This window comes from Bombina bombina, chromosome 9, assembly GCF_027579735.1.
Source record: "Bombina bombina isolate aBomBom1 chromosome 9, aBomBom1.pri, whole genome shotgun sequence".
Classification (NCBI taxonomy): domain Eukaryota; kingdom Metazoa; phylum Chordata; class Amphibia; order Anura; family Bombinatoridae; genus Bombina; species Bombina bombina.
The window spans coordinates 51,891,268-51,917,238 of NC_069507.1; the positions used below are offsets into that span (position 1 = coordinate 51,891,268).

The following is a 25,971-nucleotide window of genomic DNA, read 5'->3' on the forward strand; positions in this document are numbered from 1 at the left end:
TATATTTTCTGCAAGAATTTTTGTTTAATAAGCCATCACTTGTAGCGGTTACAGAGACATGAATCAATATTACACTTTAATGGGTTAAAAAGAGAATGCAATTTTAAGAGACTTTTCTGTAATCCAATTTCAGTGTCCTGCACAGAAAATGTTGCCACCCGGTTGGCATTATGAAGAAGCCGGGTGGGGGTAGTTTAATATTTTGTAACAATAAAAAAATTTCTGATATTTATAAGTGTTACTTAAAAGGGACAGTAAAGTCAGAATTAAACGTTCATGATTAGATAGATTATGCAATTTTAAACAACCTTCCGATTTACTTCTGTTATCAAATGTGCTTTGTTCTCTTATCTTTTATTGAAGGACAAAACTAGGTATGTTAATAAGCGCTCAGGAGTGTGCACGTGTCTTTAGTACTCTATGGCAGCAGTGTTTTGCAACATTATTTGTAGCTTTGTTATACAATGTCGAAAAACACTGCTGTCATAGAGTACTAGACACGTGCACACTCCTGAGCGCTTATTAAACTTATTAGTTTTACTCTTCAATAAAAAAAAAAAAAAAAGATACCAAGAGAATGAAGCAAATTTGATAACAGAGGTAAATGGAAAGTTGTTTAAAATTGCATGCTCTGTCTGAATCATGAAAGTGTAATTTTGACTTTGCTGTACCTTTAAGTTAGCTAAAGCACAAATGAATTAAACATACATTGATTTAAATGATAACTTGTGCAACAAACTGGAAGAAAAAAAAAACGCAACTAATTTTAGCTTAATATCGATTTAAATTTTAGCCGCTTGTTCAATAAAACCAGCCAGGTAGTGTGCCCATTAAATAGGTCCTGGGGAGAAAACTAAATTTACTGTGTTGTCTTGGTATCCTTTATTAAAAAGCATACCTTGGTAGACTGAGTAGCAGTAGCAGACCTACTTAACAGAGGGCCCTGGTGCAACATTTTTTGGACCCCCCTAAAAAGTAACTCAGTAGTAAGTAATAGTAATAATACATGCGCTACTGCACCTGCAGCCCTAATGCTAGTTTTGACCCTGCTCAAAAGCATCTTATACTCATACTTGGAGCTGGTTTGTGATTGGTGGTTACAAATATATAGCTCTTGTCATTGGCTCAAAAGATGTGTTCAGATAGCTCCCAGTAATAAATAAATAATACAATGCTCTAATACATTACAGGATTTTCTTTTTTGAAAGTGTATGTCCCTTTAATTGATAATTTCGGGAGTCATGCATATAAAAAACAAAATGTAAAAATGTATACTGTGATAATTGTAGTAACCGGTTTGTGACAATGCAGAGAAATGCATGGTTATTTTTATACAAAGCAATTTCCATTAGGCACAATCATCAAAACCGCAAAAAGAAACTACATTTGTAATACCTGTCGTACTTCTGTCTCTCTAGGGTGGTTTAATCAGAGACATGGTACAAACTGTGCCTGGCTGCAGTTCTGGGCACTTACTGGGAATGTTTATAGATTATTCCTGTACAGAAAACAGGAAGGTTTCACTCCAGAACTCTTCACGCTGTCCATAACCCGGCAGTGCACTATTGGTTAGAATCACTACCAATCTATTCATTGGCTATAAATATATCAATATAAAGTTGAGAGCAGTTGTTTTTCTTGTTGCAAATAATTTATATTTTAAATGTAGCTTTTACTTCCTAAGTTTCAAAAGTAGCTGGCAATCCTTGGCATGTGACAATCTTTATGAGCGCACCTACTCTCGGGCCAACATAAAAATCTGCTGGCTCATTCATTTCATCACCTTTTACTGTATGCACATTGGTCACTTGTATAAGAAAAAATCAATAAATAAATTATATTCAAAATAATCACTTTAAATGGGACATAGCATTGTATAAGTTTATCCCCTTTAAGGTGTTCCACATGGTGTGCTTTACCAGCTGGAGTGTATTAAAGAGACAGTCTAGTCAAAATTAAACTTTCATGATTCAGATAGGGCATGTCGTTTTAAATAAATTTTATTCCAATTTATTTTTATCATCAAATTTGCTTTGTTCTCTTGGTATTATTTTTTTAAAGCTAAATCTAAGTAGGCTCATATGCTAATTTCTAAGACTCTGAAGGCCGCCTCATATCTCAGTGCATGTTGAGAGTTTTTCACAGCTCACCAGCCCTAGTTCATGTGTGTCATATAGATAACGTGCTCACTCCAGTGGAGTTATTTATGAGTCAGCACTGATTGAGTAAAATGCAAGTCTGTCAAAGGAACTGCAATAAGGGGGCAATCTGCAGATGCTTCAATACAAGGTAATCACAGAGGTAAAAAGTGTATTAATATAACCGTGTTGGTTATGCAAAACTGGGGAATGGGTAATAAAGGGATTATCAATCTTTTTAAACAATAAAAATGCAGGAGTAGACTCATTTGGCCTACTGACACCAGCACCTTAGAAAATGTGAGTACTGTAGTATTGACTATAGAAACGTTATGTGACTAGGAGGAGCCAGAATCAGAAATCAACCTCACAGTAAAAAGGTTAAAAAAAAAAAAGCCCATTAAAAGGTTGTTACCAATATAGCTTTAAAAGCAATTACATTGTCACAGCTGTTTGCCTGAGTACACTGTCCAGTTAAGACAAATGGATGGGCCATATTATTTGCTAGCTACTTATCACGATAACTAATCATGGCATGGAAAACTGAAAGAATGTTGAACATATTCTCTTGCACAATCTCCCCCAAAGGCTCCAGGGAACTCAAAAGTCCACTTCAGGCTGCCAGGAAACAGCTGTGTTATGTTTTTCTTCTTTTATATAAAAAAAAATAAATCCAGAATATTCCGAGATACTATAAAACATAACCGCCATAAAAATACAAATATTCACATGTCATGTAATAAAGAAATGACAGGTGAGTTCCCGTGTGTGGTTGCTGCAGATCCAGTTTCCATAGTGGGCTGGTAGGTATCATCTAGTAAACAGGACAGGTAGTGATGTTACACATCCCCAGAAGAAGTTTTTGACCATACATTTAGGAGAAATTGTACACTTTTTTGTGAAGTTTGCCAGTGCGATCAAATTGCGCATGTGCTAATTCTAAACATAATAAAATCTGAGCTTGCACGCTAGATTGATCTTTGTTTAACACAAAGACTAATATCCTTGTGCTGATCACATTTTTTTAATAACAGCAGACACATATGGCTGAGGTGGAAATGGGATATCACACAAGTTTTGTGAATCTATCTACCTTTTGGGCACAACCGTTCCCACCTGTGAGCGCTATCAAAGACTGCCACAAAGGGTGGAGGATTGGAACAGGTAGTCAAGTAGTATTTACATTTTTAAAGGGCCAGTAAACACAGATTTGCATAATTAACACATGTATGATAAAAAAAAAAAAGACAATGCAATAGCACTTAGTCTGAATTTTGAATGAGTAGTAGAATTTTTTTCTGACAAATTTCAGTTATGTCTATTTCCACTACCTCTGTATCATGTGACAGCCATCAGCCAATCACAAATGCATATACGTATATATTCTGTGAATTCTTGCACATGCTCAGTAGCAGCTGGTGGCTCAAAAAGTGTAAATATAAAAAGACTGTGCACATTTTGTTAATGGAAGGAAATCGGAAAATTGCTGTTCTATCTGAATCATGAAAGTTTTATTTTAAACTTAGTGTAACTTTTGTATTTTTGTGGCGATTGGCAAAATATCGAAATGAACCTAACTGGACACATTTATTAAAACAATTAATGACAGTTGTTGCCACCATCCAAAGGCTTTTCATATGAAGTCATAACACAGACTGACACATCTAATCTAAACATAGGAGCCAATAATTCATTTTTACAATCAAAGAAATTGTGTAGGTAGATGAATGCTTTTCAACAAAGGATGCCAAGAAATTAACTCAATTTGAAATAAGTAAATAATGAAGTCTATATAAGAGTCGGTTTACTTGAAAATTGTTATTGTTGAAAAAGATAGATAACGCATTTACTACCCATTCTCTAGCGTTGTACAAGCAACATTGTATTATAACTTCTAACACTCTAAATGTCTTCCCGTTTCTAAGTCCCAGAACATTTTATTAGCTATTCACAGACAGACAATGCTATCTCATGATTGACATATAGATAACATTTATATATATCAATGGGTACAGCACCTGGGGGTGTGTGCTCGTGAAGACCTGGGGTCGTATGCCAAAAATCCCCCAAACAATAATTCAATGATATGAAGGTCGGTCCACAGCACTATATATAAAATGTTCACTTTATTAGAAACAGATTAACACAAATGAAAGTGACGTTTCGGAGTTGGCTCCTTAATCATAATTAAGGAGGCAACTCCGAAACGTCACTTTCATTCGTGTTAATCTGTTTCTAATAAAGTTAACTTTTTATATATAGTGATATAGATAACATTGTGCTGACTCCTGTGAAGTTACTCATGAGACAGCAGTAATTAGCTAAAATACAAGCTGTAAAAATCGCTGAGATACGGGGTAGTCTGCAGAGACTTAGATACAAGGTAATCACAAAGGTAAAACGTATATTAATATAACGGTGTTGGTTATGCAAAACTGGGGATTGGGAAATAAAGGCATACTCTGTCAGAACCATACAGTTTAATTAATTTTGACTTTCATATCACTTTAAATTACAGGAAAATGAGCTAAATAAATAAAGCAGTATAAACAAAGTATAATTACAAAGTTGTTTTACAATGAATATTTAATGATGACTCTAGCCACACACACAAAAAAAAAAAAAGATTGTGTGAATGCCGTATGGCTAGAGCACTGATTGGAGAGCAGTCAAAAGGGTCAGCTCAAAAAAAAATTATTACTTTTGTAGTTAGTGGCCAGAGCGTGGGGTATTAGAATTTCATTGCTACATTAAAAAGTAAGTTATAGCGTATCGTCATTAGAATGAATTAAACTCTAGCTAAAATATTGTTTCCCATTGTGTATCGGTTTATATGAATTGGAAACTTTACCATCAGTTATAATAGCTTTACCATGCCTTAGAATAGCATACCTGAGAGTGAGTTTATCTGCCTGTTTGTGTGTACGACTCTGGCCATGGGAGTAAACACCTGGCAGCATTTACATTTATCTGTTATTGGAAATCAGTGGGCATGTGCACATTATGTATAATCTAAAATAAGTTTGAGAAACAATGCAGCCCCCCCCCCATGCATGTTATGGGGCTGTCTACTTCTACAGACTGAATGGATAAACCAAAGTACATTAGAATAGGATTCTAAAATCTTCCTCTTTAAGCAGATAACTTGTAGATGATAAGAATACAAATAAAGTCCCACCCAATTTTGTTTCCGGTTCTATATAATACATGCATAATTTCATCAAGGCACCTTAGAGTTAGAAGAACCTGGCATATATTATATATGTGTTGCTTATATGGAAGTTGTTTATATGAGTAAAGTAGGCACCATGTTTTTTTAAAAAAAATAGCAACTCTAAGCACAGGCACACAGTATGTGAGTGAGGTCTCCCTGCTGTACACACAGAACCGACACAGTGTGTGAGTGAGGCACACAGTATGTGAGTGAGGTCTCCCCCTGCACACACAGCACAGGCACACAGTATGTGAGTGAGGTCTCCCTGCTGCACACACAGGACAGGTACACAGTATGTGAGTGAGGTCTCCCTGCTGCACACACAGGACAGGTACACAGTGTGTGAGTGAGGTCTCCCTGCTGCACACACAGTACAGGCACACAGTATGTGAGTGAGGTCTCCCTGCTGCACACACAGTACAGGCACACAGTATGTGAATGAGGTCTCCCTGCTGCACACACAGCACAGGCACACAGTATGTGAATGAGGTCTCCCCCTGCACACACAGCACAGAAACACAGTGTGTGAGTGAAATCTCCCTCTGCACACACAGCATACTATGGCACACAGTGTGATAGTGAGGTCTCCCCCTGCACACACAGCATAGGCACACAGTGTGAGTGAGGTCTCCCTGCTGCACACACAGCACAGGCACACAGTGTGTGAGTGAGGTCTCCCTGCTGCACACACAGCACAGGCACACAGTGTGTGAGTGAGGTCTCCCCCTGCACACACAGCACAGGCACACAGTGTGTGAGTGAGGTCTCCCCCTGCACATACAGCACAGACACAAAGTGTGTGAGTGAGGTCACCCCCTGCACATACAGCACAGACACACAGTGTGTGAGTAAGGTCTCCCCCTGCACATACAGCACAGACACACAGTGTGTGAGTGAGGTCTCCCCCTGCACATACAGCACAGACACACAGTGTGTGAGTAAGGTCACCCCCTGCACATACAGCACAGACACACAGTGTGTGAGTAAGGTCTCCCCCTGCACATACAGCACAGACACACAGTGTGTGAGTAAGGTCTCCCCCTGCACATACAGCACAGACACACAGTGTGTGAGTAAGGTCACCCCCTGCACATACAGCACAGACACACAGTGTGTGAGTAAGGTCTCCCCCTGCACATACAGCACAGACACACAGTGTGTGAGTAAGGTCTCCCCCTGCACATACAGCACAGGCACACAGTGTGTGAGTGAGGTCTCCCCCTGCACATACAGCACAGACACAAAGTGTGTGAGTGAGGTCACCCCCTGCACATACAGCACAGACACACAGTGTGTGAGTAAGGTCTCCCCCTGCACATACAGCACAGACACACAGTGTGTGAGTGGGGTCTCCCCCTGCACATACAGCACAGACACACAGTGTGTGAGTGAAGTCTCCCCCTGCACATACAGCACAGACACACAGTGTGTGAGTGAAGTCTCCCCTGCACACACAGCACAGGCACACAGTGTGTGAGTGAGGTCTCCCTGCTGCACACACAGCACAGGCACACAGTGTGTGAGTGAGGTCTCCCCCTGCACATACAGCACAGACACAAAGTGTGTGAGTGAGGTCACCCCCTGCACATACAGCACAGACACACAGTGTGTGAGTGAAGTCTCCCCCTGCACATACAGCACAGACACACAGTGTGTGGTGAAGTCTCCCCCTGCACATACAGCACAGACACACAGTGTGTGAGTGAAGTCTCCCCTGCACACACAGCACAGACACACAGTGTGTGAGTGAGGTCACCCCCTGCACATACAGCACAGACACAAAGTGTGTGAGTGGGGTCTCCCCCTGCACATACAGCACAGACACAAAGTGTGTGAGTGGGGTCTCCCCCTGCACATACAGCACAGACACACAGTGTGTGAGTGAAGTCTCCCCCTGCACATACAGCACAGACACACAGTGTGTGGTGAAGTCTCCCCCTGCACATACAGCACAGACACACAGTGTGTGAGTGAAGTCTCCCCTGCACACACAGCACAGACACACAGTGTGTGAGTGAGGTCACCCCCTGCACATACAGCACAGACACAAAGTGTGTGAGTGAGGTCACCCCCTGCACATACAGCACAGACACAAAGTGTGTGAGTGGGGTCTCCCCCTGCACATACAGCACAGACACACAGTGTGTGAGTGAAGTCTCCCCCTGCACATACAGCACAGACACACAGTGTGTGGTGAAGTCTCCCCCTGCACATACAGCACAGACACACAGTGTGTGAGTGAAGTCTCCCCTGCACACACAGCACAGACACACAGTGTGTGAGTGGGGTCTCCCCCTGCACATACAGCACAGACACACAGTGTGTGAGTGGGGTCTCCCCCTGCACATACAGCACAGACACACAGTGTGTGAGTGAAGTCTCCCCCTGCACACACAACTCACCTTCTCTCACGTTGCAGACAATACCCAGCAGCTCCCTCACACGGCGCAGATCAGATTCACTGACACAGAGCTCAGCCTGCTCCGCACTGTACACTTCCTGTTACTGAGGAAATGAGACACCAGAGAGGAGGGGACACAGGGAGACAGCCCCCAACCGGCAAGAAAGGGATATACACAGGGAGACAGCCCTCAGTCAGTGAGGATTATACACAGGGAGACAACGTACGTCCAGGCAAAGAGGGATATACAGTGAGACAACCCACAGCAAGTGATGATTATACACAGGGAGACAGCCCTCAGTCAGTCTTATACACAGGGAGACAGCCCTCAGTCAGTCTTATACACAGGGAGACAGCCCTCAGTCAGTCTTATACACAGGGAGAGAACGCACAGCAAGTGATGATTATACACAGGGAAACAGCCAAAATCCAGCCAGAGAGGGCTATACGCAGGCATACAGTCAGCCAGAGAGGGCTATACACAGGGACACAGTCAGCCAGAGAGGGCTATACGCAGGCATACAGTCAGCCAGAGAGGGCTATACGCAGGCATACAGTCAGCCAGAGAGGGCTATACGCAGGGACACAGTCAGCCAGAGAGGGCTATACACAGGGACACAGTCAGCCAGAGAGGGCTATAAGCAGGCATACAGTCAGCCAGAGAGGGCTATACGCAGGCATACAGTCAGCCAGAGAGGGCTATACGCAGGGATACAGTCAGCTAGAGAGGGCTATACACAGGGACACAGTCAGCTAGAGAGGGCTATACACAGGGACACAGTCAGCCAGAGAGGGCTATACACAGTCAGCCAGAGAGGGCTGTACACAGGGACACAGTCAGCCAGAGAGGGCTGTACACAGGGACACAGTCAGCCAGAGAGGGTTGTACACAGGGACACAGTCAGCCAGAGAGGGCTGTACACAGGGACACAGTCAGCCAGAGAGGGTTGTACACAGGGACACAGTCAGCCAGAGAGGGCTGTACACAGGGACACAGTCAGCCAGAGAGGGCTGTACACAGGGACACAGTCAGCCAGAGAGGGCTGTACACAGGGACACAGTCAGTCAGAGAGGGTTGTACACAGGGACAGTGTCAGCCAGAGAGGGCTGTACACAGGGACACAGTCAGCCAGAGAGGGCTATACGCAGGCATAAAGTCAGCCAGAGAGGGCTATACACAGGGACACAGTCAGCCAGAGAGGGCTATACACAGGGACACAGTCAGCCAGAGAGGGCTATACACAGGGACACAGTCAGCCAGAGAGGGCTATACACAGGGACACAGTCAGCCAGAGAGGGCTATACACAGGGACACAGTCGGCCAGAGAGGGCTATACACAGGGACACAGTCGGCCAGAGAGGGCTATACACAGGGACACAGTCGGCCAGAGAGGGCTATACACAGGGACACAGTCAGCCAGAGAGGGCTATACACAGGGACACAGTCAGCCAGAGAGGGCTATACACAGGGACACAGTCGGACAGAGAGGGCTATACACAGGGACACAGTCAGCCAGAGAGGGCTATACGCAGGGACACAGTCAGCCAGGGAGGGCTATACACAGGGACACAGTCAGCCAGGAAGGGTTATACGCAGGGACACAGTCAGCCAGAGAGGGCTATACGCAGGGACACAGTCAGCCAAAGAGGGCAATACACAGGGACACAGTTAGCAAGAGATGGCTATACACAGGGACACAGTCAGCCAGAGAGGACTGTACACAGGGACGCAGTCAGCCAGAGAGGGCTATACACAGGGATACAGTCAGCCAGAGAGGGCTATACACAGTCAGCCAGAGACGGCTGTACACAGGGACACAGTCAGCCAGAGAGGGCTGTACACAGGGACACAGTCAGCCAGAGAAGACAATACACAGGGACACAGTCAGCCAGAGAGGGCTGTACACAGGCATACAGTCAGCTAGAGAGGGCTATACACAGGGACACAGTCAGCCAGAGAGGGCTATACACAGGGACACAGTCAGCCAGAGAGGGCTATACACAGGGACACAGTCAGCCAGAGAGGGCTATACACAGGGACACAGTCAGCCAGATAGGGCTATACACAGGGACACAGTCGGCCAGAGAGGGCTATACACAGGGACACAGTCGGCCAGAGAGGGCTATACACAGGGACACAGTCAGCCAGAGAGGGCTATACACAGGGACACAGTCAGCCAGAGAGGGCTATACACAGGGACACAGTCGGCCAGAGAGGGCTATACACAGGGACACAGTCAGCCAGAGAGGGCTATACGCAGGGACACAGTCAGCCAGGGAGGGCTATACACAGGGACACAGTCAGCCAGGGAGGGTTATACGCAGGGACACAGTCAGCCAGAGAGGGCTATACGCAGGGACACAGTCAGCAAGAGATGGCCATACACAGGGACACAGTCAGCCAAAGAGGGCAATACACAGGGACACAGTTAGCAAGAGATGGCTATACACAGGGACACAGTCAGCCAGAGAGGACTGTACACAGGGACGCAGTCAGCCAGAGAGGGCTATACACAGGGATACAGTCAGCCAGAGAGGGCTATACACAGTCAGCCAGAGAGGGCTGTACACAGGGACACAGTCAGCCAGAGAGGGCTGTACACAGGGACACAGTCAGCCAGAGAAGACAATACACAGGGACACAGTCAGCCAGAGAGGGCTGTACACAGGCACACAGTCAGCCAGAGAGGGCTGTACACAGGGACACAGTCAGCCAGAGAGGGCTGTACACATGGACACAGTCAGCCAGAGAGGGCTGTACGCAGGGACACAGTCAGCCAGAGAGGGCTGTACGCAGGGACACAGTCAGCCAGAGAGGGCTGTACACAGGGACACAGTCAGCCAGAGAGGGCTGTACACAGGGACACAGTCAGCCAGAGAGGGCTGTACACAGGGACACAGTCAGCCAGAGAGGGCTATACACAGGCATACAGTCAGCCAGAGAGGGCTATACGCACGCATACAGTCAGCCAGAGAGGGCTATACGCAGGCATACAGTCAGCCAGAGAGGGCTATACGCAGGCATACAGTCAGCCAGAGAGGGCTATACGCAGGCATACAGTCAGCCAGAGAGGGCAATACACAGGGACACAGTCAGCCAGAGAGGGCTATACACAGGGACACAGTCAGCCAGAGAGGGCTATACACAGGGACACAGTCGGCCAGAGAGGGCTATACACAGGGACACAGTCAGCCAGAGAGGGCTATACACAGGGACACAGTCAGCCAGAGAGGGCTATACACAGGGACACAGTCAGCCAGAGAGGGCTGTACACAGGGACACAGTCAGCCAGAGAGGGCTGTACACAGGGACACAGTCAGCCAGAGAGGGCTGTACACAGGGACACAGTCAGCCAGAGAGGGCTGTACACAGGGACACAGTCAGCCAGAGAGGGCTGTACACACGGACACAGTCAGCCAGAGAGGGCTGTACACACGGACAAAGTCAGCCAGAGAGGGCTGTACACAGGGACACAGTCAGCCAGAGAGGACTGTACACAGGCACACAGTCAGCCAGAGAGGACTGTACACAGGCACACAGTCAGCCAGAGAGGGCTGTACACAGGGACACAGTCAGCAAGAGAGGGCAATACGCAGGGACACAGTCAGCCAGAGAGGGCTATACGCAGGCATACAGTCAGCCAGAGAGGGCTATACGTAGGCATACAGTCAGCCAGAGAGGGCTATACACAGGGACACAGTCAGCCAGAGAGGGCTATACACAGGGACACAGTCAGCCAGAGAGGGCTATACACAAGGACACAGTCAGACAGAGCGGGCTATACACAGGGACACAGTCGGCCAGAGAGGGCTATACACAGGGACACAGTCGGCCAGAGAGGGCTGTACACAGGGACACAGTCAGCCAGAGAGGGCTATACACAGGGACACAGTCAGCCAGGGAGGGTTATACACAGGGACACAGTCAGACAGAGAGGGCTATACACGTATAACAGCTCACAGCCAGGCAGAGAGGGCTATACACGTATAACAGCTCACAGCCAGCCAGAGAGGGCTATACACGTATAACAGCTTACAGCCAGGCAGAGAGGGCTATACACGTATAACAGCTCACAGCCAGACAGAGAGGGCTATACACGTATAACCGCTCACAGCCAGGCAGAGAGGGCTATACACGTATAACAGCTCACAGCCAGACAGAGAGGGCTATACACGTATAACAGCTCACAGCCAGACAGAGAGGGCTATACACGTGTAACAGCTCACAGCCAGACAGAGAGGGCTATACAAGTATAACCGCTCACAGCCAGGCAGAGAGGGCTATACACGTATAACAGCTCACAGCCAGACAGAGAGGGCTATACACGTATAACCGCTCACAGCCAGGCAGAGAGGGCTATACACGTATAACCGCTCACAGCCAGCCAGAGAGGGCTATACACGTATAACCGCTCACAGCCAGGCAGAGAGGGCTATACACGTATAACAGCTCACAGCCAGACAGAGAGGGCTATACACGTATAGCCGCTCACAGCCAGACAGAGAGGGCTATACACGTATAGCCGCTCACAGCCAGACAGAGAGGGCTATACACGTATAACCGCTCACAGCCAGGCAGAGAGGGCTTTACACGTATAACAGCTCACAGCCAGACAGAGAGGGCTATACACGTATAACCGCTCACAGCCAGACAGAGAGGGCTATACACGTATAACCGCTCACAGCCAGGCAGAGAGGGCTATACACGTATAACAGCTCACAGCCAGACAGAGAGGGCTATACACGTATAGCCGCTCACAGCCAGACAGAGAGGGCTATACACGTATAGCCGCTCACAGCCAGACAGAGAGGGCTATACACGTATAACAGCTCACAGCCAGACAGAGAGGGCTATACACGTATAACAGCTCACAGCCAGCCAGGGAGGGCTATACACGTATAAGAGCTCACAGCCAGCCAGAGAGGGCTATACACGTATAAGAGCTCACAGCCAGCCAGAGAGGGCTATACACGTATAAGAGCTCACAGCCAGACAGAGAGGGCTATACACGTATAAGAGCTCACAGCCAGACAGAGAGGGCTATACACGTATAACAGCTTACAGCCAGCCAGAGAGGGCTATACACGTATAAGAGCTCACAGCCAGACAGAGAGAGCTATACACGTATAAGAGCTCACAGCCAGACAGAGAGGGCTATACACGTATAACAGCTCACAGCCAGCCAGAGAGGGCTATACACGTATAAGAGCTCACAGCCAGACAGAGAGGGCTATACACGTATAAGAGCTCACCGCCAGACAGAGAGGGCTATACACGTATAAGAGCTCACAGCCAGACAGAGAGGGCTATACACGTATAACAGCTCACAGCCAGACAGAGAGGGCTATACACGTATAACAGCTCACAGCCAGACAGAGAGGGCTATACACGTATAACCGCTCACAGCCAGGCAGAGAGGGCTATAGACGTATAACAGCTCACAGCCAGCGAGAGAGGGCTATACACGTATAACCGCTCACAGCCAGACAGAGAGGGCTATACACGTATAACCGCTCACAGCCAGGCAGAGAGGGCTATACACGTATAACCGCTCACAGCCAGACATAGAGGGCTATACACGTGTAACAGCTCACAGCCAGACAGAGAGGGCTATACACGTATAACAGCTCACAGCCAGACAGAGAGGGCTATACACGTATAACAGCTCACAGCCAGACAGAGAGAGCTATACACGTATAACAGCTCACAGCCAGACAGAGAGGGCTATACACGTATAACAGCTCACAGCCAGACAGAGAGGGCTATACACGTATAACAGCTCACAGCCAGACAGAGAGGGCTATACACGTATAACCGCTCACAGCCAGACAGAGAGGGCTATACACGTATAAGAGCTTACAGACAGACAGAGAGAGCTATACACGTATAACAGCTCACAGCCAGACAGAGAGGGCTATACACGTATAACCGCTCACAGCCAGGCAGAGAGGGCTATACACGTATAACAGCTTACAGCCAGACAGAGAGGGCTATACACGTATAACAGCTTACAGCCAGACAGAGAGGGCTATACACGTATAACAGCTTACAGCCAGACAGAGAGGGCTATACACGTATAACAGCTTACAGCCAGACAGAGAGGGCTATACACGTATAACAGCTTACAGCCAGACAGAGAGGGCTATACACGTATAACCGCTCACAGCCAGGCAGAGAGGGCTATACACGTATAACAGCTTACAGCCAGACAGAGAGGGCTATACACGTATAACAGCTTACAGCCAGACAGAGAGGGCTATACACGTATAACCGCTCACAGCCAGGCAGAGAGGGCTATACACGTATAACAGCTCACAGCCAGACAGAGAGGGCTATACACGTATAGCCGCTCACAGCCAGACAGAGAGGGCTATACACGTATAGCCGCTCACAGCCAGACAGAGAGGGCTATACACGTATAACAGCTCACAGCCAGACAGAGAGGGCTATACACGTATAACAGCTCACAGCCAGCCAGAGAGGGCTATACACGTATAAGAGCTCACAGCCAGACAGAGAGGGCTATACACGTATAAGAGCTCACAGCCAGACAGAGAGGGCTATACACGTATAAGAGCTCACAGCCAGACAGAGAGGGCTATACACGTATAACAGCTCACAGCCAGACAGAGAGGGCCATACACGTATAGCAGCTTACAGCCAGCCAGAGAGGGATATACACGTATAAGAGCTCACAGCCAGCCAGAGAGGGCTATACACGTATAAGAGCTCACAGCCAGACAGAGAGGGCTATACACGTATAACAGCTCACAGCCAGACAGAGAGGGCTATACACGTATAACAGCTTACAGCCAGCCAGAGAGGGCTATACACGTATAAGAGCTCACAGCCAGACAGAGAGGGCTATACACGTATAAGAGCTCACAGCCAGACAGAGAGGGCTATACACGTATAAGAGCTCACCGCCAGACAGAGAGGGCTATACACGTATAACAGCTCACAGCCAGACAGAGAGGGCTATACACGTATAAGAGCTTACAGCCAGACAGAGAGGGCTATACACGTATAACAGCTCACAGCCAGACAGAGAGGGCTATACACGTATAACAGCTCACAGCCAGACAGAGAGGGCTATACACGTATAACAGCTCACAGCCAGACAGAGAGGGCTATACACGTATAACCGCTCACAGCCAGGCAGAGAGGGCTATACACGTATAACAGCTCACAGCCAGCCAGAGAGGGCTATACACGTATAACCGCTCACAGCCAGACAGAGAGGGCTATACACGTATAACCGCTCACAGCCAGTCAGAGAGGGCTATACACATATAACCGCTCACAGCCAGACAGAGAGGGCTATACACGTGTAACAGCTCACAGCCAGACAGAGAGGGCTATACACGTATAACAGCTCACAGCCAGACAGAGAGGGCTATACACGTATAAGAGCTTACAGACAGACAGAGAGAGCTATACACGTATAACAGCTTACAGCCAGGCAGAGAGGGCTATACACGTATAAGAGCTTACAGCCAGCCAGAGAGGGCTATACACGTATAACATCTTACAGACAGACAGAGAGGGCTATACATGTATAACATCTTACAGCCAGACAGAGAGGGCTATACATGTATAACAGCTCACAGCCAGACAGAGAGAGCTATACACCTATAACAGCTCACAGCCAGACAGAGAGGGCTATACACGTATAACAGCTCACAGCCAGACAGAGAGGGCTATACACGTATAACAGCTCACAGCCAGACAGAGAGGGCTATACACGTATAACCGCTCACAGCCAGGCAGAGAGGGCTATACACGTTTAACAGCTTACAGCCAGACAGAGAGGGCTATACACGTATAACATCTTACAGCCAGACAGAGAGGGCTATACACGTATAACAGCTTACAGCCAGACAGAGAGGGCTATACACGTATAACAGCTTACAGCCAGACAGAGAGGGCTATACACGTATAACAGCTTACAGCCAGACAGAGAGGGCTATACACGTATAACCGCTCACAGCCAGGCAGAGAGGGCTATACACGTATAACAGCTTACAGCCAGACAGAGAGGGCTATACACGTATAACAGCTTACAGCCAGACAGAGAGGGCTATACACGTATAACCGCTCACAGCCAGACAGAGAGGGCTATACACGTATAACAGCTTACAGCCAGACAGAGAGGGCTATACACGTATAACAGCTCACAGCCAGACAGAGAGGGCTATACACGTATAACAGCTCACAGCCAGACAGAGAGGGCTATACACGTATAACAGCTCACAGCCAGACAGAGAGGGCTATACACGTATAACATCTTACAGCCAGCCAGAGAGGGCTATACACGTATAACAGCTCACAGCCAGACAGAGAGGGCTATACACGTATAACAGCTTACAGCCAGACAGAGAGGGCTATACACGTATAACATCTTACAGCCAGACAGAGAGGGCTATATACGTATAAGAGCTTACAGCCAGACAGAGAGGGTTATACACAGAAGGACGCTAATTAAGAGCTATAGACATCCGCTGCAGCTAAGCAGAGAGAGCTAAGCACCAGTCTGCAAGGAGGAGAGTACACAAAGCTACTGCTAAAAAAAAACACTTTTTTTTTTGTATTGTTTAAAAAGGCAGATAATGCTGTTATTACCCATTCCCCAGCACAACAAACATTGCTATATATTAATATACTTTATAACCGCTAAGATTCCCTGTTTCTAAGCCTTTTTTTTTTTTTTTTTTTAGCTTTTTGCAATCTTGCACTATAGATAGATAGTGCAAGTTCATGTGTGCCATACAGATAATGTTATGCTCACTCCTGTGGAGAATAATAATGAATTCACAAGAACCAGCACTAAATGGCTAAAAGGCAAGATTATAAAAAGCTAAGCATAAAGAACTGAGATAACGGGGCAATCATAGAGGTAAAAAGTATATTATTATAACAGTGTTGGTTATGCACAACTGGGGAATGGGTAATAAAGTGATTATCTACCTTTTTAAACAATAACAATTTTTATGTAGGCTGTCCCCTTAATACAAGTAAAATTATGTACAGCATTAAAGGAAAAGAAGGGAATTAAGTAAAGTATATTGCACAGCTGTTGTACTATACACAATGAAACATTTTATATCACAATCTCAAGGTGTTTACTGTCCATTTAAGAGGAATCATCTGGTTCTCAGGTGTCATCTATATATTTCGTAATGTTGGGAATATTTCAGAGTGTTACCAAGGGATGTGGGTTGCTCAGGAGAAGATTTGATGTCCTGGGTTTTAATCCATAATTTTGATGTTGCAGAAACATTTGGGCAAATACACCTTAAAGGGACATTAAACACTAAATAAATGCTAGACAGAAGGATGCATTAAAATTAAAGATTACTCTGAGTATAACATGTAGGTTTATGTTTTTAAAGTTTCATTAGCTATTTAAATATTGACAAAATAAGTGTAAAGTTTTAGTGTCTATAAAACACCTGCTCTGCTATGGCCAATTAGGGACAATTATATAAATAGGTCACAAAAGTGTGCAGCCAATAGCTGCGTGGGAAATAACAGTGTTCTGTACTTCCATTTCTAACAGGAACTGAAAAGCTCACAATTTCAGAATGGAATTACATTAAAAGGAGTTTTTATATTTATATGATTTATCATTTTATATTACCATCTCAAAGTGTTTAATGTCCCTTTAAGATTTATGTGTAGATAAAAAAATATATAGATAGATACATGTGTGTATGTATGTATATATGTATGTATGTATGTATATAACAAAAAATAGATGAGTCACAAGCCAGCTCCGTCCACAGTAATGTTGGAAGGTGTGTCTGCGGTTATTAAAAGGTAAGGAGCGCATACACATGTATAAACGATAAGAAACAGTCCCAGTTTCCCATGTACCTAGTCTGAACACAAGTGCAACCTGAAAACGGCAGAATAGAGTCACAAAAAAACGTAGGACGGTTACTCACCACCCCCAGCAATGAGACAAATCTGCTCCACAGGCTTCAGCACAATGCGGCTTGCGTTTGCTTCAGTATGCGCTCCTGCTGTCTCTGTACCCGGGCACCAGATTGCTTCCGGGTTCCACGTGTCACACTCCTCCAATGATTGCCCAGTAATGGAACTCCCAGCAAGGCGTCACAAGGACAGCTGATCCACACTGTAACTCGGAGGTGCCGTGCCGGTCAGGGAAAGTTGATTACTTCACAAGCAAAAATGAAAAGCTGGCACATCTCCATGAGATGTAAGTTAAAATGTTCTTTATTTAGGTCACTTTAAAACAAGCAGGAATTGCAAAGCCAAGAAATACGCTTTACACGTTTCGGCAATTCAGCCTTACTCATAAGCGTCTTATGAGTAAGGCTGAATTGCCAAAACATGTAAAGGGTATTTCTTGGCTTTGCAATTCCTGCTTGTTTAAAAGTGACCTAAATAAAGAACATTTTAACTTACAACTCATGGAGATGTGCCAGCTTTTCATTTTTGCTTGTATGTATATATATATATATATATATATATATATATATACACAGTATATATTATATAAATGATGAGGGGGTCATCATTTGCATATACTTATCCAGTGTCCCCTGCTCCAGTGGAAAACTGGAAGTTTTTTTTTGTTGTTGTTGAGAAATGTACAGATAGGTTATACAAAGTGTTTTCATCTTATGTATTCACCATGACATATGAGATTAGTTTTGTCGTTCTGAGAGAAGCCGCAGAAGAAGTGGCAGGGCTGCGGACATGCAGTGGGCAACGCAGGATGGGATTGGGTCAGGACAGTCCCTGGAACACTGACTTTTGCTCTGACCGGTGATGTGGGAGAGCCAGCAGTAGACCCATAAACCCATTTCTGTTGTGTTGCTATAGAATAACAGATCTGCCGATTCTTAATGTTTTTAAAACAAATTAACATCCTTTTTTTCAGCAATTATTTTTCAATAGGTATCACAAACAAAATCCAGCGAGCCTCCAAGCTAATATAGCAACATGATGTTAAAAGCAGTAGTAGACTAGCAGCATTTATTTTTCAATAACCAAACTTCACCTTCCATTTGCCTTATTTAGAGGAGCCATTCTGGGCTTGAGTCTGCAGACAACAAGGCTAACCACAATCATAACATTAATATGCAGTATTCTGTTTTGCAGTTGTTATCAGTTAATGCCAGTAAGTGAAATATATGTAGTAGGGTTAGTCTTGAGAAGCCAACAGGGTGCTTTTCATGTTCTGAGTAGTAGAAATTGCTCAATTTTCAGAGCTAAATTACAAAATGGGTCAAAATACAGAAAATATATTGCAAAGTTGTTTCATTGTTAACAAAACATTTTATTTTAAAATCACAAGAACATCTTAACATTAATATCTCTAAGATATTTTAACTCAAAAAGTCATCAGTATCCACATTCCACTGTAGAAGTACTTTAAACATCCAGTCAGAATGCTTTCCCCTGGACTTAAAGGGACACTGTAACCAAAATTTTACTTTCGTGATTCAGATTGAGCATGAAATTTTAAGCAACTTTCTAATTTACTCCTATTATAAAATTTTCTTCATTCTCTTGGTATCTTTATTTGAAATGCAAGAATGTAAGTTTAGATGCCGGCCCATTTTTGGTGAATGACCTGGGTTGTCCTTGCTGATTGGTGGATAAATTAATCCACCAATAAAAAAGTGCTGTCCAGAGTACTGAACCCAAAAAAAGCTTAGATGCCTTCTTTTTCAAATAAAGATAGCAAGAGAACAAAGACAAATTGATAATAGGAGTAAATTAGAAAGTTGCTTAAAATTGCATGCTCTTTCTGAATTACAAAAGAAAAATTTTGGGTTCAGTGTCCCTTTAACCCCTTAATGACCGAGGACGTACGCCATACGTCCTCAGAAAAAATGCAGTTAACGCCTGAGGACGTATGGCGTACGTCCTCGGTTTGGAAAGCAGCTGCTTTCCGGTTATTGCAGGATGCCTCAATATCGAGGCATCCTGCAATAACAATTTGTACCCCTCCGGTGCAGAGAGAGCCACTCTGTGGCCCTCTCTACACCGGACATCGATGGCCCCAATCGTTGGTGGGTGGGAGCTGCAGTGGGAGGCGGGTGGGCGGCCATCGATGGCTTCAGAGACACAGAGGGGGCGGGAGAGTCAGGGGTGCGCACAGACACGCGCGCGTGCACGGGGGATCGGCGGGCGGGCGCGTGCACGGGGAGGGAGCGGGTGGGAACCGCTTACACTACAGAAATAATCCTCTATAAGTGGGAGGAAGAGGAGGAATAAATGCCCCCAAAAAGTAATCTAAGGGATCTGGGAGGGGGTGGGGGGTAGGGGTTGGTCGTGGGGAAGCTACACTACAGAAAAATGTAAAAAATAAAATAAAAAAGAGAACAAATATTGTTAACTGGGTAGTACCCAAGATGGCCCCCAATAAGGCAGAGGGGGGGGTTAGAGAGCTGTTTTGAGGGGGATCAGGGAGGTTGGGGGCTAAGGGGGGATCCTACAAAGTAGCATATGTAAATATGCTAAAGATGTATTTAAAAAAAAAACAACTTTTATTTTAGTACTGGCAGACTTTCTGCCAGTACTTAAGATGGCGGGGACAATTGTGGGGTGGGGGAGGGAAGGGAGCTGTTTGGGAGATATCAGGGGGTCTGATGTGTCAGGTGGGAGGCTGATCTCTACATTAAAGCTAAAATTAAACCTGCAAGCTCCCTACAAACTACCTAATTAACCCCTTGACTGCTAGCCATAATACACGTGTGATGCGCAGCAGCACTTAGCGGCCTTCTAATTACCAAAAAGCAACGCCAAAGTCATATATGTCTGCTATTTCTGAACAAAGGGGATCCCAGAGAAGCATTTACAACTATTTGTGCCATAATTGCACATGCTGTTTGTAAATAATTTCAGTGAGAAACCTAAAATTGTGAAAAATTTAGCGTTTTTTTAATTTGATTGCATTTGGCGGTGAAATGGTGGCATGAAATATACCAAAATGGGCCTAGATCAATACTTGGGGTTGTCTACTACACTACACTGAAGCTAAAATTAACCCTAGAAGCTCCCTACATGCTCCCTAATTAACCCATTCACTGCTGGGCATAATACACGTGTGGTGCGCAGTCGCATTTAGCAGCCTTCTAATTAGTAAAAAGCAAAACCAAAGCCATATATGTCTGCTATTTATGAACAAAGGGGATCCCAGAGAAGCATTTACAACTATGTATGCTATAATTGCATAAGTTTTTTGTAAATAATTTCAGTGAGAAACCTAAAGTTTGTGAAAAAAAATTGTGAAAAAGTGAACAATTTTTTTTATTTGATCGCATTTGGCGGTGAAATGGTGGCATGAAATATACCAAAATGGGCCTAGATCAATACTTTGGGATGTCTTCTAAAAAAAAAATATATACATGTCAATGGATATTCAGGGATTCCTGAAAGATATCAGTGTTCTAATGTAACTAGCGCTAACTTTGAAAAAAAGTGGTTTGGAAATAGCAAAGTGCTACTTGTATTTATGGCCCTATAACTTGTAAAAAAAAAGCAAAGAACATGTAAACATTGGGTATTTCTAAACTCAGGACAAAATTTAGAAACTATTTAGCATGGTTTTTGTTTGGTGGTTGTAGATGTATAACAGATTTTGGGGGTCAAAGTTAGAAAAAGTGTGTTTTTTCCATTTTTTCCTCATATTTTATAAAAATTTTATAGTAAATTATAAGGTATGATGAAAATAATAGAATATATTTTGAAAGTCCATTTAATGGCGAGAAAAACGGTATATAATATGTGTGGGTACATTAAATGAGTAAGGGGAAAATTACAGCTAAACACAAACACCGCAGAAATGTAAAAATGCCTTGGTCCCAAACGGACAGAAAATGGAAAAGTGCTGTGGTCATTAAGGGTTAAAGGGACATGAAACACATTTTTTTTCTTTCATAATTTAGAAAGAGCATGCAAATTTTTTTATATTTCTTTATTCAACATCCAACAGAGTATATACTTTGATCTGTGCATATAAGTTTAGAACAGGAAACAACAACAAAACAAAAAAAGAGCACCTTGCAGGGTGACTAAATATCTAATTAAAAGGAAAAGCATCCCAAACGTGGAAAAATGACTGATTACAGGTATCCTCCTGACCTAAAGTAATTACAACAAAACAAATAGAAACCCCTCCTTTAACAGTAGAGTAAAGCCTGGCCCAACAATTCTTTATCAAACCTGCGTATGGTCCTAGAAATTAACTAATCTGCAAGATGCCTTTATACTACTCTGTTGGAGTATTTTACAATTGGCCAAAACCCAGAATGACCACTACTAGACAGTACAAAACAAAACATGACTTGACAACCAGACCAGACAAAACACAACAAAACAAAAAAATAAAGGGGGAGGGGGCTGCGGCAAGCCAGCCCGTTTACCATAGACCTAACAGAACAAGCTCTGAATCTCTGAATGGATAAATTATTTGGTCAATTTCGCTGGGAAGAAGAGTTTTAATAAAAACTGACCATTTCGAGAAAAATTCAACGATGTCCTGTTCATTATTCAGATTGGTATCTATCTGTTCTAGAATGCATTGTTTCTTCAATCAATTCTTAACCTCTGGAATACTGGGGGTCGCTTTCCCTTTCCATTTTTTGAAGATTAAATATCTGGCTGCTAGAATAGCTATATTAACAATCTTATTATTAACCTGACGGTTCTTTGAATCTTTCCAAAGGTACAGTATGTGTATCAATGTTAATTTCAAAGAGGAGATCCACAATGTCCTATTAAGGACAGTATTGTAGTTTAAACCAGAAATATCTAACCCTTGGACAACCCCATAACATATGCACAAGGCCAGCTGACAATAGCGAGCATTTAGGACAACTATTAAAATTGGAATTACCACACCTGGAACCTTTCTCAGGGGTGAAATAAATCATGAGAAGTAATTTGATATGAGATTCTATCCAGGAGGAGGAAAGAGTAATTCGCATAACTACAGAAATTGAGGATTGGATAAGGCTAGTATCCACACAGCTTTGCGATGTTGCTGTGGCCCATTTGGAGGAAATCTTTTCCAAGTTAAGAGTGCCCTTCATAGAGCTCAAGGTTTGGTAAGAGAAAGAAACTGGCGTGTCCGTTTTTAACTAGAACAAGCCATTTCTCAATGCTCCCCAGTGTCCAATTCCAGCCAAAATCATTCGTTAATTTAAGCGCAAAATGCCTTGCTTGTAGATATGCAAAGAAGTCCTTTTGAGGGAGATTAAATTCCCCCTAAGGGAATCAAAAGATTTAATACACCTCCTGTCAAAATCTAAATTGAGAAACATTACCAAGACCTAGGTTGTTCCACTTTTGAGAAAGTGTTGATTGAAGTCCTGCTTGAAATTGAGTGTTGCCTGACAGCGGCATGAATTTGGATACCCTATAATCTAAGTCAAAGAGTTTACATATTCTCCGCCAAGCCTGGAGTGGGTTAAATATAGTTCTAAGTTTTTTCACCTCACAGGGTAATGAGCTAGAGGTGCAATGAATTATCTCTACAGGCAAAAGTGGAAAAGTTGCACTTCTTTCCAGCTCATTATCAGTGACATAGGCCTCTATTTAGCAAAGTCTGCCAGACCTGATCCGACAGTGCGGATCAGGTCCACCAGACCTCGCTGAATGCGGAGAGCAATACGCTCTCCATATTCAACTTTGCACCAGCAGCTCACAAGAGCTGCTGGTGCAATGCCGTCCCCTGCAGACTCACGGCCAATGGGCTGCAGCAGGGAGGTGTCAATCAACCCGATCGTACTCGATCGGGTTGATTTCCGGCGATGTCTGTCCACCTGCTCAGAGCAGGCGGACAGGTTATGGAGCAGCGGTCTTTGTGACCGCTGCTTCATAACTGCTGTTTCTGGTGAGTCTGAAGAAACACGGGCCACAAGCTCACTACGGAGCTTGTTAAATGGGCGCCATAGTCTTGAGAGAAAATCCAACCCATCTCTATACATGCAAGAAAAGCATAATTGTAGAGTCTAAGATCTGGTAAGGCCAGATTTTCTAGGAAGAGAAAGTTTAGAAATTGAGATCCTAGGTTTTTTATTTTGCCAAATAAAACATCTCAACACAGAGTTGAATGTTAAAATATCTTTTCCCTTAAGAATCAATGGAATATTCTGAAGAACATAAAGAAATTTAGGAAGGAGACCCATCTTGTACAAGGCTATTCGACCTGAAAGGGAGAGGGGTCGATTTTGCCAATTTTTCAGGATCTCTTTGATTTTATATAACACTGGGAGAATATTAAGACTGTACCAAGTGTCTGGATTAGAGGAAATTGTAATGCTGAGATACCTAAATGATTCCTAAACTACTCTGAATGGTATGTTTGCAAGGGACTCATTAGATTGCTTAAACCACATAAGTTCAGACTTTGTGGTATTCACCCTGTATCCATAGAAAGATCCAAACTGATCTATGATTGAGAGAAGTTTCAGAATATTGATACAAGTATTTGTAATATATATGAGGATATCATTACCGTATAAAGCTATTTTCAGCTCTTTCTTGCCTATCCTGATCCCTTCTAGAAGCTGTCTAACATAGATAGCAAGGGGTTCAATGGAGAGGTTGGAGAGGAGAGAGAGGGCATCCCTGTTGAGTTCCTCTCCTAAGTGATATATATGAAGAAATCATACCATTAACCAACATCCTTGTAGAGGCTTTGTTATATAAATTATCAACAAACTTAAGAAAACTACCTTGAAGGCCAAAACGTTGAAGAGAGAAAAGTAAGTCGAAGGCTTTTTCAGCGTCAATTGAAATGATTGCTAAATCGGAAGTGTCCTCTCCCCCTCCGCTCCCCAACCTCTCCCTGGTTTTAAAATAATCTATGGTAAGGAAGACTTCCCTTATTTTAGCTGAAGAATTTTGTTTGAACATGAATCCTGCCTGGTCTTTGTGGATGATACTGGTGAGAAGGGATTGAATCCTTAGTGCTAAGATAGAAGTAAGTATTTTATAATCGGTGTTCAACAAGGCTATAGACCTATATGATTCTTTCAAGTCAGGATCCTTCCCTTGAAGAGCATGCAATTTTAAACAACTTTCTAATTTTCTTCTATTATCTTATTTACTTCATTTTCTTGATATCCTTTTTTGAAAATCATATCTTGAAAGGCTCAGTAGCTGCTGATTGGTGGCTGCACATAGATGCCCCATGTGATTGGCTCACCCATGTGCATTGCTATTTTTTCAACAAAGAATATCTAAAGAATGAAGCAAATTAGATAATAGAAGTGCATCTGGGATGTGCAGACAAATGCATTCAGAAAGAGAAGCGCTCTACCAGGAATAAAACACAGCTTAGTAGCATTTTCTATAGCGAGTTACCACCTAGGAGCTGCATTTTTTAGCCTTTTTTTAAACTAGAGCTGTTCTGTTGTAAAGCACTTCTTGTTCTGTATGTATTTGCAATATGACCCTGGGGAAGTCTCCCTAAGGGTGATGGGGGAATCCAGACGTGAACTCCTTGCCCAATGTGCTTATAGGAATATAGCTGCATCTCACTAACGAGTAGGATTGCCAGGTGTTCAGAATTCAATCAGATAGTCCAGTATTTTAGCAGGCTGCCCAGTAAAATCTTCACAAAAATACTGGACACTTAAAGTGATTGTTAATTTTCATAGTTTGCTGAACAGTATATACAATAAGCCTTCAAAACAGAGGCACTTTCTTTGATGACATTTTTTAAGAGCCTTTATTTGTAAAAATGTTACCATCCAGTGATGGTAAACATCACGCCATTCCTCCGTCTGCACCTTATACTTCATTTAGCTGAATGATGACAAATTTGGCTTCTTCCAATCATTGTGTGCCCCACTAGCTGAACGCCATGTGGGGCATGCAACGATTGGAAGAAGCTGGATTCATCATCACTCAGCTTAAGTACTAGGTGTGGGCAGAGGAACGGCGAAATGTTTATCACTAGATGGTAAATATTTTACAAATAAAGGCTCTTAAAAAAATGTCATCAATAAAAGTGCCCCTGTTTTGAAGACTAATTGTATATACTGTAAAGTAAACTAAGAAACTTTATTCACTTTGTCCATTTTGTTTAAAGTACATGGATGTTAAATGTATAAGGTCTGCTATATCTGAATGCATTAAAAATATGGAACACAAGGAAGTGATGAGCAGTCAAGGGGGTCAAAAATGTAGCCCCTGGTCAAGCCCACCATCTGTGACTGACCCTCCATGT

At 43.9% G+C, this 25,971-nt stretch overlaps 1 protein-coding gene across 2 annotated transcripts in view; it reads right to left on the bottom strand.

The window, feature by feature from the left end:
* CSGALNACT2 (chondroitin sulfate N-acetylgalactosaminyltransferase 2) overlaps window positions 1–7,839 on the bottom strand; it is a 136,677-nt gene extending 128,838 nt beyond the window's left edge. The window contains exon 1 of one of the 2 annotated variants that reach the window (XM_053692092.1): window positions 7,755–7,839. The gene's annotated coding sequence lies outside the window, so the exon portion shown is untranslated. The remainder of the gene's footprint in view (window positions 1–7,754) is intronic. The other variant, XM_053692093.1, reaches the window with a different exon arrangement.
* Between the last annotated feature and the right edge of the window lie 18,132 nt (window positions 7,840–25,971).